Genomic DNA, 15,717 nt, shown 5'->3' with positions numbered 1-15,717 from the left:
GCTGACAACGTCGAGAACTTTGACACCCAGCAGCCAGGAGGTCCAGGAGGCAGTGCGCCGTAGCATGGCTCAACCTGGCCAATGCCTTTGGGTCCATACCCCACCATCACATCTTTGCCACTCTAGGAGAGTTCGGGATCCTGGAAACCTTCCTTCAGATTCTCTGGGACTTTAAAAGGACCCTCGTCCCAAATGCTGCCTGGCTGGTAACTGCGGAGGGATTGCACAAGAGAGAGTCAGAGCCAGGGAGAGAACCCAGGAGTCCTGGCTCGCCCCTCCCCCCTCCACTCTAACCACTAGACCCCCACTCCCGTTTTAGATTTTAGGCTCGCTGCCTCTTCTATCCACCCACCCCGCCTGTCCATCCCTTCGCTGCAGGTTTTTGGGTTGTCACCCCTGCTCTGCACTCCCCCGGTGCAGCACAAGGCCTTCCCTCCCCCCAACCACATATCCTCTCCCCCCTGGTGCTGGATCATCTGCCTGGCCTCCCACCCACTCTCGGGGCACACTGTGCGGCGTGGCTGGGGATTGTGCAACGGCCCAGCACCAGGCAACACAGAACGGAAACCACAGGCCCTGCCCCGCCCCACCCGAGCTGCCCTCCAGGTGCATCAGAGCCCAGTGCCCCGCACCTGCACCCTCCTGTGCCACAGGGGGCGAGCTGCAGCCCCCACCACATTCCAGAGATGGGCGAAGGGTCAGGCTAGCCAGCCCATGTAGGATGGGGGAATCGCCACCGGAGTCGACAGTATTTGGGCTGTGACACACGGAGAAGCGGTTGTCACTGCAGCCGACAGAGGGCAACAGAGCATGCACACACACACACACACACACACACACACACAATTGCAAACAAACACAAACACATGCATGAATCCAGCCACACACACACATTATTACTAACATACACAAACACCCGCACAAATCCAGCCACACACCAACACAACTGCTAACAGATGAAAACACATGCAGAAATCCAGCCACACGAACACACACATCTGCACAGCCACACACACACGCATCGCCCCGTGACATTACCTATGCTTTATAAAAATACACCTCTACCCCGATATAACGCTGTCCTCGGGAGCCAAAAAATCTTACCGCGTTATAAGTGAAACCGCGTTATATTGAACTTGCTTTGATCCACTGGAGTGCGCAGCCCCCGCCCCCCCGAGCGCTGCTTTACCGCGTTATATCCGAATTCGTGTTATATCGGGTCGCGTTATATCGGGGTAGAGGTGTATGTTTATAAGTGTGAAAATGATGTAACTGGAATATGCTTTATGCAAAAGGTCTCTTGTAAAGTATCATTACAAAGCTTATAATCTACTGAGTGTGCTCATCCTAGTTGTATGTATGTATCATTCTTGTATCTGAAGCTAGAAATAAGAAGTATTACTCTAAAGTCCTATTGTAATTATGCAAAGTGTGGGCCATTAATGGTGGCTTGGAATCTTGATGGCTCCCATTGACTAGGGCAATTGGTTGTAAATGGCTCTGTTTACTTGCAAGCTTCCTGGGTTCCTGTGAGTCAGGCTGGGAAGAATGGAGGCTTGGGGTCTCACAGGACATGTGACCATGTCACCTGATACTGGAATCCATCTTAAACCTGGTGCTTTTCCATTTAGAAGGAGGGGTGGGGACCCAGAGAGAGACAAAGGATTCCCACCTTGTGCCAAAGCTATAAAAGGAGGTGGAGCCAGGGCCGGCTCCAGGGTTATGGCCGCCCCAAGCAGCCAAAAAAAAAGCCGTGATCGCGATCTGCGGCGGCAATTCGGCGGGAGGTCCTTCGCTCCGAGCCGGAGTGCGGGACCGTCTGCCGAATTGCCGCCGAATAGCTGGACGTGCCGCCCCTCTCCAAAGTGGCCGCCCCAAGCACCTGCTTGACAAGCTGGTGCCTGGAGCCGGCCCTGGGTGGAGCAGGACAAGGGGGGTCCCAGTCATGTGAAATCCCCTGCTTTTCACCTAAGATGCCTGCTGGAACTAACAAGGTCTGTACCAGGGGAAAGGATTGGGCCCAGCCTAGGAAGGCGTCCAGTCTGTGAAAGAAGCTTATTGGAACATCTCTGAGGGTGAGATATTACCTGTATCTGTTTCTTAATGTATTAGTCTTAGACTTGCGTGTTTTGTTTTATTTTACTTGGTGACTTACTTTGTTCTGTCTGTTATTACTTGAAACCACTTAAATCCTACTTTTTATACTTAATAAAATCACTTTTGTTTATTAGTAAACCCAAAGTAAGTGATTAATACCTGGGGGAACAAACAGCTGTGCATATCTCTGTCAGTGTTATAGAGGGCGAACAATTTATGAGTTTATCCTGTATAAGTTTTATACAGAGTAAAACAAATTTATTTGGGGTTTGGATCCCATTGGGAGCTGGGTGTCTGGATGCTGGAGAGAGGTAACTTGCTAAGCAGTTTTTGGTTAAAGTCTGCAGCTTTGGGGGTGTGAACCAGACCTGGGTCTGTGTTGCAGCAGACTAACATGTCTGACTCAACAAGGCAGGGTTCTGGAGTCCCAAACTGGCAGTAAAAAACAGGCTCAGAGGTAATTCCAGCACATCAGGTGACAGTTCCAAGGGGGTCTCTGTGACCGAACCCGTCACAGCCCCTTCCTCCGACGCCCCGCCCTTGCCTTCACCTGAGGCCCTGCCCCCGCACTGCCCCTTTTTCTGAGGCTCCACCCTCGCCTCGGCCCTTCCCCCGAGTTCCCGCCATTGCGTTTGCCTTCTCCTGCCTATCCTGCACCGCCCCTTCCCCCAGGCCCCGCCCCCACCCTGCCTCTTCCCCTCAGACCCCGCCCTCATGCCACCCATTCACCCTGAGTCCCCGCCCTCACGCCGCTTCTTTCGCCCAAGATCCCACCCCCCGCTTGCTCCTCTCTGCCCCTCCCCCATCACTCCCCCTTATGGCAGGTATAAAGTGAGGGAATCCTGGCCCCCTGTCTGGCACCCCTGGGTGGGTGGCAAGCCTCATTGCGAAGAATGGAGGAGTAGGGAGAAGTAACTACTTTCGATGTAAACTAGAGCCTGGTACATGAATGAGTGGGATTGTATTCTGTGATTGGCTGACTGGGGTGTGCCAGCCTCTTCCCACAGTGGGGTGGGTAAGGGGGGCTAGACAGAAAATTGTAGGGTGCGCCCCCCCTCACTACAAGGCCCTGCCCCTTTCTGTGGTCGTGCCTCCCTCCCCCCAGACTCCGCCCCCTAGGGAGACCGGAAGCCGGAGCTGGGTAGGGGCCAGCTGCCAAGGCCGCCCCCAGCAAGGGTATATTGGCTTCTTTGTGTATGTAATTGCCTATTCATTTCTTTAAGTAGCGCCTTGCTTCTTTTGGGGCATTGGGGGGAGGGGCTTCTGCTTTTTTTTTTTTTTTAAATTCCCCACCAGAGAGCGTGATTGGCTCCCGTTGCGCAATCTGCTAAAAAAAAGTTTTGGAAGGCTGCTCACAGCATCATTTTTTCCTTTAGCTTTCGAGCCTTGGAGTCCGCTGCCTTCGGCAAACCCTCCCTGTCCGGCAGCAGTCACCCAAGCTGATGGTTTTGTAAAACCGCTTTATTATCCAATAACAAGAAACAAAACAAAGGCAATTCCCTGACGAAAACTGTGTTAAAGCTGAGAAAGGGGCTGGAACTGAAAGAAAACAGCAGTGGGGTCGGTAACGACACCCTGCCCGTGTCTAGCGCTTTCCGGCCAGAGATCACCAAGTGCTATACACAGGAGGGCACTCAGGGCAGGATCATTACCCCTCTTGCACAGACAAGGAAACTGAGGCACGGAGCAGGGCTGTGAGTTGCCCATGGGCAGGCAGACTCCAGGTCGCCTCCCTCCCAGTTCTATTCTCTATCTGCTAGGCTGACCTGCCTCCCGAAAGCCAACACAGCCTGGAAAATCGAAGCAACAATTAAACTGCCCCAGAAATGCCCAGTTCCAGTGGCCCAAGTGGGGCCAGCCCCCGGGCTCTGCTGCGGGGTGGGAGGAGGGCTGGGAGTCAGGATTCCTGGGTTCTCGTGGGTTTCCCCAGCTCATGGAGGAGGATGAACGCTGCCTGGGGCGTGAGCGGTGGACTCTTATCGAGATCCGGGTTGCGGCAGCGCAGAGAGGACTGCGGACGGCAGGGATCTCAGCCGTGCTCAGTTACAATAGTCCTTGGGGCTGTTATAATAGTTGCCGTCGTCATCCGAGGGGCAGGGAATCTCCCCGGCACATGGGATTTCCTGCCAGGGACACAGGAAGAGAGACAGATTGTGTGAAAGAGGGGACACTCCCCCAGCAGGAGACCTGTGTGTGATGTCTGCCTATACCTGCAATAATTGGGGCGGGGCGGAGGAGTGGGATTCAGGACTCCTGGGTTCTCTCCCCAGCTCTGGGAGGAGAGTGGGGTCTGGTGGTTGGGAGCAGGGGGAGCGGCTGGAAGCCAGGACTCTTGGATTCTATCCCCAGCTCTGGGAGGAGAGTGGGGTCTAGTGGTTAGAGCAGGGGGCAGGTCTGGGAGCCCAGACTCCTGTGTTCCAAGCCCACCTTTACCGCCCTGCAGAGCTGTGAACTGCAGTTACCTGGCGCACCAAAAACGAGCATCCCCGACTGTATTTGGGGAGAGATCTTCCAGCCTCCTGTGCCAGGGCAGGACCTGGCTATTGGATGTGAAGGAGAATCTCCCCTGAGCCATTAGCAGGATGGGGTTTATGACACATGCTCAGGTAGTGCTGATTCCGTCCAGCTGGGGTCAGGGGTTCACCCTGGGGGGGGGCACAGGCTGCAGCTGCCTACTCAACTCCAGCCAGTATGTGGGGGCAGTGGGGACCCAGGGGTTCAGGGCCGACGCTTCCATTTAGGCGACCTAGGCGGTCGCCTAGGGCACCAGGATTTGGGGGGCGGCATTTCGGCGGTGGGGGGTCCTTCCGTGCTCTGAGTCTTCGGCGGCAATTCTGCGGCGGGTCCTTCACTCGCTCTGGGACCCGCCGCTGAAGTGCCCCGAAGACCGGGAGCGCGGAAGGACCCCCGCCTAGGGCGCCAAAAACCCTGGCGCCGTTCCTGCAGGGGTTAACAGACCTCATAGAGCGAGTCTCTCTGTGGGGCGCTGGGGTCCTCTCTGCTGCCCCCTGGGGAAGGAGACACAATTATCCCCTTTCACTCTTTATTTTCCTTCTTTAAACATTTCCCCCCAAATCGATTGTTTGCCCCTTCTGGCAACGCCCCCCCCCCCCCCCCACAAAGCAGGCTGCTTCCTCCAACCCTCCCACACACAGTGCAGGGCTCAGCCCCTCCAGCAGGGACTAGACGGACGGACGGACGGACGGACACACACACACACACACACACACACAGAGCAGTGGGTTGATTTCCTTCACGCGCCCACACTCCAGGTTTTCCACAATGCAGCCAGAGGCCCCCCATTTCCTGCCCCTCCCCCAATTCCCACCCCAGGGGGCCCCTTACCCTGCTGACTCCCCCCCAGTTCTTTTCGTTGGCGGATTCTCCTGGCCAGACAATAAACCCCGAGGTTGCTCAGGAGGAAGAGCAGCAGGACCCCTGCTCCGAAGCCTGCCATGGGGCCAGGGCTCAGCTGGTACCAGTCACTGCTGTCTGTGGGGGCAGGGATGGAGAATAGGGTCATTAGCTCCAGTGTCATGCAGGGTGCAGTGGGGCAGGCACAGGGGAGATGGGGAGGTGGGAGCTGGTTGAGGGGGCAGCATAGTCCTAGGGGGTACAATGAAGGCCAGTCGCAGAGGAGGGGGCAGGAAGGAAGCTGGGTTTTTAACCAGGAGAATTTTCCTCCCAAGAGTTTATTGGACATTGGAGTTTCTTCCAGGTTCATAAAACCTCCAATCTCCTCTTATTACAATAGCACCTAGAAGCGGTGGGGGCGAGAGACCTCTCTGGCTTTAAGATTAAGCTTGATAAGTTTATGGAGGGGATGGTTTGATGGGATAACGTGATTTTAGTCAATAGGTCAATAACGTGCCATCACAGGTAATTAGTATCAAAGGTCAATGCGGGTCTCGCTGGAGAATCTTGCCCGCATGCTCGGGGTTCTGCTGATCGCCATATTTGGGGTCGGGAAGGAATTTTCCTCTAGGGTAGATTGGCAAAGGCCCTGGAGGTTTTTCGCCTTCCTCCGCAGCATGGGGCAGGGGTCGCTTGCTGGAGGATTCTCTGCGACTTGAAGTCTTTAAATCATGATTTGGGGACTTCAACAGCTGAGTCAAGGGAGAGAATTATTCCAGGAGTGGGTGGGTCAGCTTTTGTGGCCTGCATCATGCGGGAGGTCAGACTAGATGATCATAATGGTCCCTTCTGACCTTAAAGTCTATGAGTCTATGAGTCTATGAGAAGCCTCCGCTGAGATCAGGGCCCCATTGTGCCGGGCGCTGCCCCGACACACAGCCAGAGACAGTCCCTGCTGAGATCACAGACTCAGAGCGAGAGACAGACCCTGCCCCAAGTGAGACCAGAGCCCCCTGGTGCGGGCAGCTGCACAGGCCAATGGAAGAAAAAATGTGAATGATCACAAAAATGTGTGTTTCTGTTTTGCTGGGTACAAAATGGAGCCGTTTCCCCCACTTTTGCCCCAAAAAGTTTTGGGAATTTGGTATTTGAAACTTTTGCTAAAAATTGAATCAAACCAATAAGGGGACAAGATACTTTCAAATCTTGGGGGGGGGGGGGGGGAAGGCTTTTGTTTGTGTTCTTTGTTTTGGTGAGAGTTCGCTCTTGGGACTAAGAGGGACCAGACATCAATCCAGGCTCTCCAAATCTTTCTGAACAAGTCTCTCATATTTCAAACTTGTAAGTAAACAGCCAGGCAAGGCGTGTTAGTTTTATCTTTGTTTTCTCAACTTGTAAATGTACCTTTTACTAGGGTGTCTACCTCTGTTTGCTGTAACTTTGAACCTAAGGCTAGAGGGGGTTCCTCTGGGCTCTTTAAGTTTGATTACCCTGTAAAGTTATTTTCCATCCTGATTTTACAGAGATGATTTTTACCTTTTTCTTTAATTAAAAGCCTTCTTTTTAAGAACCTGATTGATTTTTCCTTGTTTTTATATCCAAGGGGGTTGGAACTTGATCCACCAGGAGTTGGTGGGAGGAAGGAGGGGGGATGGTTAATTTCTCCTTGTTTTAAGATCCAAGGGGTTTGGATCTGTATTCACCAGGGAATTGGTGAAGAGTCTCTCAAGGCTACCCAGGGAAGGGAATTAGCACATTGGGAGTGGTGGCAGCAGACCAGATCTAAGCTGGTAGTTAAGCTTAGAAGTTTTCATGCAGGCTCCCACATCTGTACCCTAAAGTTCAGAGTGGGGAAGGAGCCTTGACAGGGGCCCATGGGCAGGTCCTCGTAGTTGTGAATCCAGAAGTAGACCTGGTCCAGTGACCTGCTGTCCCCCACGCATCTCAGCGTGAACAAGTCGCCCTCCCTGATCGGGCCTGGGAAGTCCGTGTCCACCAGGACCTTCGGGGGGGGGGCCGGCCTGAAAAGGCCATTGGAGATGGGTCAGAACCAGAGCTCCCTAGAGGGGAAAGGCCCCGTGCCCCATTCCCTACCCCTCTGAACCAGTCAGTTCCGCACCCTGGGGCCGGATGGGAGCTGGGGCCCCCTACAGGGGAAAGGTCCCGTATCCCATTCCCCATCCCCCGCGCCAGCCAGACCCCTGCCCTCGGACCTGATTAGAGTCAGTGCCTGCTAGAGGGGAAAGGCCCCGTGCCCCATTCCCCGCCCCGCCCCCCAGCCAGCCCCTACCCTGGGGCCTGATGGGAGCTGGCGTCCCCTAAAAAGGGAAGGCCCCATACATAATGCTACTCACCTGTGGCTAGGGGCTGGGACTTTTGGGGAGGCACCTATTCTGGTAGCCCCGCACCCGGCACTCCAGCACCTCCCCCCGGTGCTGCCAGATGGTGTCCAGGCTCAGCCTGCTTTTGATTTTGCCAGGTTCAGTTTCCTTCGGGATCCGCGCGCTGGCTCCGTTGTACCAATACAGGCCGGAGGAGTCGCAGTGCTTGGAGATGGAGCAGACCAAGGCTTGGTCTACACTAAACCCCCAAATCGAACTAAGGTACGCAACTTCAGCTACGTGAATAACGTAGCTGAAGTTCGAAATACCTTAGTTCGAACTTACCTCGGTCCACACGCGGCAGGCAGGCTGCCCCGTCGACGCCGCGGTACTCCTCTCGTCTAGCTGGAGTACCGCAGTCGACGGCGAGCACTTCCTGGTTCGACTTATCGCGTCCAGACAAGACATGATAAGTCGAACCCAGAACTTCGATTCCCAGCCGCCGAACTAGCGGCTGGGTGTAGACATACCCCAAGTTGCCGTTCAGGGCACCGGGGGCCCTAGTCATGCTATATTTGACCCTGCAGGGATGTTCTGTGCAGGGTGGGTGAGGGGGGAGCCAGTCACTGCTGGGGGCACAGCCACGGGCACAGCCACCTCCAGTCACCAGCCACTGCCCCTTCTTTGAGAGCGTCCTCAAGACCAGGTGGCGGTGTGACCTGTACCAGGCTCCCCTCCCAGAGCTGGGAGAGAACCCAGGAGTCCTGGCTCCCAGCCCCCCCTGCTGTGACCACTAGATCCCACTCCCCTCCCAGAGCTGGGAGAGAACCCAGGAGTCCTGACTCCAGTTTAGGCTTCCTCTAACCATCAGACTCCACTGTTTCTTCACAGCTCTGCAGAATGTGGTCATCTGATTTGAGTGAGTTCTTATGAGAGGTGTACAGCAACCGTCCTTGGGGATGGCTCGATGGGCGCTGAGGTGCAGCCACCTCTGGGGCAGGGCATCTGGGGAGCAGCCACACATAACGCCGCACCGGGCCAGGCTGGGTTGTTGGTGAACCATTTCTGCAAGAGGAGCCGGGGATTACCTGACACCATGAGGCGCACGGCTCGGGGGCTTCTCCAGCTTTGGCTCTGGGTCTGGAACTCAAAGGAGTAGGCGCCCCCGTCTCTGAGCGCCAGCGGGTTGAGGCGCAGGGTGCAGTTGTGCTGCAGGTTGCCCAGGAACTTGGCGTGCTTGACCTTGTCATAGCCCTGCCCCGCTGCTGTGGTGAGCTGCACAATTCTCTCCTTGTCCCGGCTCCAGGTCACGGCTCTGACGAGCTGCCCCTCGGGGTAGGTGTAGGAGCAAGGAATCGTCACGCATGAGCCGCTCCATCCAGCTACAGGGTCTGCGGGCAGGGTCACCCCCCAGTCCTGGCAGCCGGCACCTGGAGGGGAAGCAGCACCCTGCTATCTGCAACACCGTGCCCCCTAGTCCTGCCCTGGGACATCGGGGCTAGCCCTGACTGCCAGGGGAGAGTCCCCACCCCGCTCGCTGCAGCACAGCACCCCCTAGAGGTTGCAACTGAACCCCAGACGTTCCAGATGCCCCCTGCTGGATTCCAAGCATCGTGGAGCTGTCGCCATGGCAAAGTCTCCCGAATTCCCGGCTCCTTGTTCATCCCCATTACTGCATTGCATCCCAGCCCCAGCCCCAGCCCCAGCCCCAGCGCAACCAGAACCACTCACCGGTCAGGATGGAGAGGGCCAGCAGCAGCAGGGCCTCCATCTCCTCCAGGGTGAATGTTGACGTGGGGCCTACAAGAAAAGGGAACCAGATTTGGGCCCGGGAAAGGTTCCTATGAAAAGGTTTTCAGCACAAAGGGTGTCCCAGAAAGGCTACGGGTTGCAGAGAGAGGCTGGGCTGGGGGCTGAGGCAGGAGATCTGGGATCTAGTCACAGCTGGAGCCCGATGTAGGAGTCGCATATTCATTCTATTGATTACTTCAGAATTCCCAGTGATCCCGGTGAGGTTTGGCAGGTTCGTGTCCCCAGGTCAGGCCCAGGATTATGGAAACTGGGGTTCAGCTGGGAGCCCCGATGGGCACAGCTGTGACACTCGCACTTGAGGAATTATTAGCACATTTAGCAGAGTCACAAAGGCTCCAGCCCAGCGAGGTAGATGGAGAGACGGCAGCGTGTCCCTCGGAACCGTCCCGTGCAGAACAACCTAGTATCTTCCTCCTCAGCATCACCTTCCTCATCGTCACCCCGGTCGTCACCCCGGCACCTCCCAAGGGCTACATCGCGCTCTCCTCCTGCCCGCAGGCTGGGATGCGATTTGTACATGACGTTACGCTGACATCACCCTGCCTAATGCCTGTTCCGTAGGGGTGTCTCCCCTCTTCCTTATGTGTATCTCCTCCCACTACCAGTGCTGGGGGCCCTTCTCCCATAGGTCATGGCTCTCTGGTGGTCAGACAGCTGCCGATGGTCCCATGCTAAACTATCCGCAAGCTGGTGTTAGCTCCTGTTCCTGGTGTCGTTGTGGACAAAGCTCCCCATTAAACGCTCTGTTCCCACGTCCCCAAACTTAGGGGTCACGGTTGGGCCATTTATTTGTGCCAAAGTTCATAGGCCCCAAGCCTTATGCTAACTGCTGACGCCAGCGTCTCACAGGAGACAGGCCTGTGGGTTGCTTGCATTACTGCCCCATCAAATAAATGCTAAAACTAGTTCTATGGGCTACACAACGCTGCCACAGGGCCCCATGTGACCACGAGCAAGCCACTGCAGCGCTCCGTGCCTCAGTTTCCCCACCTGTACAAGGTGGATACAAATCTTACTTTTGTCTCTTTAGCCTTCAAACGTTTTGTGGCAAGGACTGTCTCTGGCTGTGCATGGGCAGCGCCTGGCACAACAGGACCCCAATTTCAGCTGGGGCAGGGCCTGTCTCTCGCTGTGTGTCTGGGCAGCGCTTGGCACAAAGGGGCCCTGATCTCAGCTGGGCCATTAGACGTGACTGTAACACGTGTGGTAAATTGTAATAACGACCCCGCAGTGTTTAGCTTTATTCAGCATCGCAGCTTCCTGCCTCGCCGAGGAGAACCGAGAAGCTCCCAGCCCAGCTGCTTACTGCTGCGTTCATTGATCTGCCCATCTTAACTCCAGAAGGGACCGTTGTGCCCACGCAGTCTGCCCAGCCCAGAGACCTCCCCTTAGGGATCCCGGCCTCCAGCCCAGATCTGATGGTCGAGCTAGAGCAGCGCTTTTAGGGATGTCCGATCTCCATAGAAAGACTCCAAGGGCTGGAGACTCTGCCCTGTCCCTGGGGCAGTGATTCCCAGGGTCAGTTCCCCTCCCTGGGGAAAATGTGCCCCTTATTCCCAGTCTAAATTTCTTTGGCTCCATCCCCCAGCCGTCAGCTCTCACTCTGCCCCTGTCTGTTGGGTTAACGAGCCCTCTGCTCCCCGAAACCTCCCCCCCACCAGCAGGGAGGTGCTGACAGACCAGAATCTTGTCCCCTCTGAGCCTTCTCCGGGTTTAACTCACTAGATCGAGCTCCTTCAGTGCTTGGCTCTCAGGCCGGTTTTCCAGCCCTCGGATCGTCCCCGTTGCTCTTCTTTGACACCTCCCCCATTTCCGGACACCGTGTTTGACGTGCGGCCCCCCAGAGCTGTGCACAGTCTCCCCAATGTCACGTCGAGCGGGGATCCCAGCTCCTACTCACTATTCCCCTGTGTCTCCAGCCCAGGGTCAGCTCACCCTCTTAGCCATAGCATCGCCCACGGAGCTCATGGGCCATCTGGCTCCACCAGGACACCTGGGTCCTTCCCAGAGTCGCTGCTGAGCAGGGTACAGCCCCCCAGCCTGGACATGATGGGCTCACCCAGTGTCGCAGGGGGCTGGCTCCCCCGCTGTGATACACAGTTCCTCTAGCTGGGGCCTTCTCTCTCTCCCCTACTGGGGCCAGAGATGTCTCGGAAGATCTGATGTGACACAACAATTCTAAGAACAGGATCTCTAGAGAAGGCGGAAGGGGCCAGCGATTATCTGCTGTCTGGATCTTGCTAGTGGTGAAAGCAGGCCTCCTGGGTTCTTTATCCAGCTTTGGGAGGGGAGCGGGGTCTACAGGTTAGGATGGGGGCTGGGAGCCAGGACTCCTGGGTTCTCTCCCTGGCTCTGGGAGGGGAGTGGGGTCTCATGATTAGAGCAGGGGGACGGGTAGTCAGGACTTTGGGTTCTATCTCTGGCTTTGGGATGAAAGTGGGGATCCAATGTATTCCCACAGTATTCTTGCCAGCAAGTTAAAGAAGTATGGCCTGGATGAATGGACTATAAGGTGGATAGAAAGCTGGCTAGATCGTCGGGCTCAACGGGTAGTGATCAACGGCTCCATGTCTAGTTGGCAGCCAGTTTCAAGTGGAGTGCCCCAGGGGTCGGTTCTGGGGCTGGTTTTGTTCAATATCTTCATTAATGATCTGGAGGATGGCGTGGACTGCACTCTCAGCAAGTTTGCAGATGACACTAAACTGGAAGGAGTGGTAGATACGCTGGAGGGTAGAGATAGGATACAGAGGGACCTAGACAAATTAGAGGATTGAGCCAAAAGAAACCTGATGAGGTTCAACAAGGACAAGTGCAGAGTCCTGAACTTAGGACGGAAGAATCCCATGCTCTGTTACAGACTAGGGACCGAATGGGTAGGAAGCAGTTCTGCAGAAAAGGACCTAGGGGTTACCGTGGACGAGAAGCTGGATATGAGTCAACAGTGTGCCCTTGTTGCCAAGAAGGCTAACGGCATTTTGGGCTGTATAAGTAGGAGCATTGCCAGCAGATCGAGGGATGTGATCATTCCCCTCTATTTGACATTGGTGAGGCCTCATCTGGAGTACTGTGTCCAGTTTTGGGCCCCACAGTACAAGAAGGATGTGGAAAAATTGGAAAGAGTCCAGTGGAGGGCAACAAAAATGATTAGGGGGCTGGAGCACATGACTTATGAGGAGAGGCTGAGGGAACTGGGATTGTTTAGTCTGCAGAAGAGAAGAATGAGGGGGGATTTGATAGCTGCTTTCAGCTATCTGAAAGGGGGTTCCAAAGAGGATGGATCTAGACTGTTCTCAGTGGTACCAGATGACAGAACAAGGAGTAATGGTCTCAAGTTGCAGTTGGGGAGGTTTAGGTTGGATATGAGGAAAAACTTTTTCACTAGGAGGGTGGTGAAGCACTAGAATGGGTTACCTAGGGAGGTGGTGGAATCTCCTTCCTTAGAGGTTTTTAAGGTCAGGCTTGACAAAGCCCTGGCTGGGATGATTTAGTTGGGAATTGGTCCTGCTTTGAGCAGGGGGCTGGACTAGATGACCTCCTGAGGTCCCTTCCAACCCTGAGATTCTATGATTCTATGATTCAATGGGTTAGAGCAGGGGGGACTGGAAGTCAGGACTCCTGGGTTCTATTCTTGGCTTGGAGAGAATTGTGGGATCTAATGGTTAGATCCGGGGAGGGGGCAGGGGCTTTTCCCTTGTAGGCGGCTGGGTGGAGTGAGCTGTGAGCATCTCAGACCTGTTCCTAACAAACGTGTCTGAAGCACAAAATCCACACCCCAGATGGCGTTAACCAGCCCCTCGCTCGCTGAACGGGCCATAGGGACTGAGCTCTCCTCTGCCCCCTAGAGGGGAGGTGAGCATTAGCGGGGGGGGGGGGGGGAGAAGGGGGATGAGTATGGAGTACAGAATGGCTCAGCAAAGACCCCAGGGGGAATTCAGTCTCCATGGCACATGAGGCGCTCCTTATCTTTGTTCTGGCAGAAGCCTCCAGGTGGTGCTATTACAATTTGTCCTTAGTATGCAAGCAACTGTTCAGGCTTTGGAAGACATTTGTTTTTCATTTGCTTTTGCACTTTAGTTCTCTCTGGGGTGCTCGCTGCCTCAATCCCTCAGTCTATGGAGAGTTATTTGCTCCCTGGGAACCTGGCCTTGGTGGTTTCTGCTGAGAGTCCCCACAGAAGGAGTTCCCTGGATGCTGTTTACAACCACGTCTGTCCAGGCAGGGCCGGTGCTACCATTTAGGCAAACTAGGCGGTTGTCTAGGGCGCCAAGATTTGGGGGCACCAAAAAGCGGTGCCCCCAATTTTTTTACAGCATTCCTACGCCCCCTCCCCGAGCTTGCAGTTGCCACTCCACTTCTCCCACCTCCCAGGCTTGCGGCGCCAATCAGCTGTTTGGCACCGCAAGCCTGGGAGGGGAGGAGAATTAGAGCGGGGGCGGCATGCTTGGGGAGGAGGCGGAGCAGAGGTGAGCTGGGGTGGGGGCACCTCAGGGCAGGGGGGCGAGCCGCCGCAGGGGGGCACCTCAAGGCGGGGGGGGGGGGGGAGCTGCCGCAGGGCTGGGGGCAGGACACAAGGTGGAAGTTTCGCCTAGGGTGCGAAACTTCCTTGTACCGGCCCTGTGTCCAGGACTGGTGCACATATAGCAAAGAAACAAGTTGCACTGAGAATATACCCAGCTGCCACGGTGCTAATTTCTCCTCCTTCGGGTAACTGACCTACAAAGCCCTGGATTCTGCTCCCACTTCCCAGAGGGGCAGCGGTATTCCTGTGTTTGCGCAGCTCCTAGCGCACTGGGGTGCTTGCCCGGGCTTGGGGCTCAGCACTACTACAGTGCAAATAATAACTAATAATAAACCTACAAGATCTTATATTTAAAAATTCAATTACTCCTTCATCCAAACACCATATAACCCAGTTACCAGCTGCACACAGATGCTGTGCGGGGACAGCTCCCCTGGCACTGAGATGCAGCCTCCTCTGGGGTGGAGCAGCCGGGAAACACCACACATAACACCAGGCAGGGACGGCTCACCCGGTGCTAAGATGCAGCCATCTCTGGGGTGGAGCAGCTGGGTAAGAGCCACACATAATACCAGGGAGGGATGATTCACCGGGTGCTGAGCTGCAGCCACCTCTGGCACAGGGCAGCCGGGGAACAGTCGCACATAATGCCCCATGGGGATGGCTCGCCCAGCACTAAGATGCAGCCACCTCTGAGGTGGGGCAACTGATTTAAATTTTATTAGAGAATATTTGAAAAATAAACAATACAGAAAATTTGAGGTGTCAGTTATTGGTCATTGGGGGTAACATACAGAGTATAGGGGGGATGGTAGTGTTTTGGGGTTGGGCAGCACACATAATATATATATACAGACTGCAATGTCCCCAATGGGGGGCTAAATGGTGGGCGGGATCAAGATATAGCCGACGAGCGGTGAGGGACCATCGCCAATACAGAAAGTACAGACAGTTATGGGTATAAGTAAGTGGGCTGGGTAATGGGGATGGGGTGGCCTTCACGTGGTGGGATTCAGTTAGGTTCGGTGGGTTCAGGGCTCAGGGGATAAAGTCCAGCAGGGGGGGTTTATAGGTCTCTTCCCCCTTGCGGCAGCACGAGGTCTCCCCGGCTCACTCTCGGTATTGGCGGTGGCCGGTGATGTGCTCTGTGTAAATGTCTCGAGACCAACGAATAGTGTCCAAGACCATTAGGCATCTCATGAGCCGCGCGTAATGACGGCCCACCCCACAGGTCCTCAGCACGCGTTCGTTACATGGGTCCCAGGCACCCAGGGCCCAAATGAGCAGAGCGTCGGTGTGCACCTCGTAGCCCTTTGTCCGCAGGGTGTCAGCCAGGGGGGCGTACTTTTCGAGCTTGCGGGCTCGGGGCAGCGATTTCCATTTAGCTAGGAAGGTATGAAAGCAGGTCCTGGTGATATCGAAAGCAATGGGAGCGCGAGGGGAGCGTGCTGTTCCGAGGCAAGGTATCGCTTCTCGGCTCTTTGAGCTAAGATCAAGTGTAGGTAGTCTCTTGGTCTATCCAAGGCCGTGATCAAGTGTCTTGATGTTTTTGGTCTTTTGGTCTCGAGATTAAAACCTTGCCTTTGTTTCTGGGACCTTGAAGTGAAAAAATTC

The sequence above is a fragment of the Emys orbicularis genome, chromosome 20 (assembly GCF_028017835.1).
Source record: "Emys orbicularis isolate rEmyOrb1 chromosome 20, rEmyOrb1.hap1, whole genome shotgun sequence".
Taxonomy (NCBI): Eukaryota; Metazoa; Chordata; order Testudines; family Emydidae; genus Emys; species Emys orbicularis.
The sequence above is the reverse complement of the archived record's forward strand: the minus strand, read 5'-3'. Positions refer to the sequence as shown.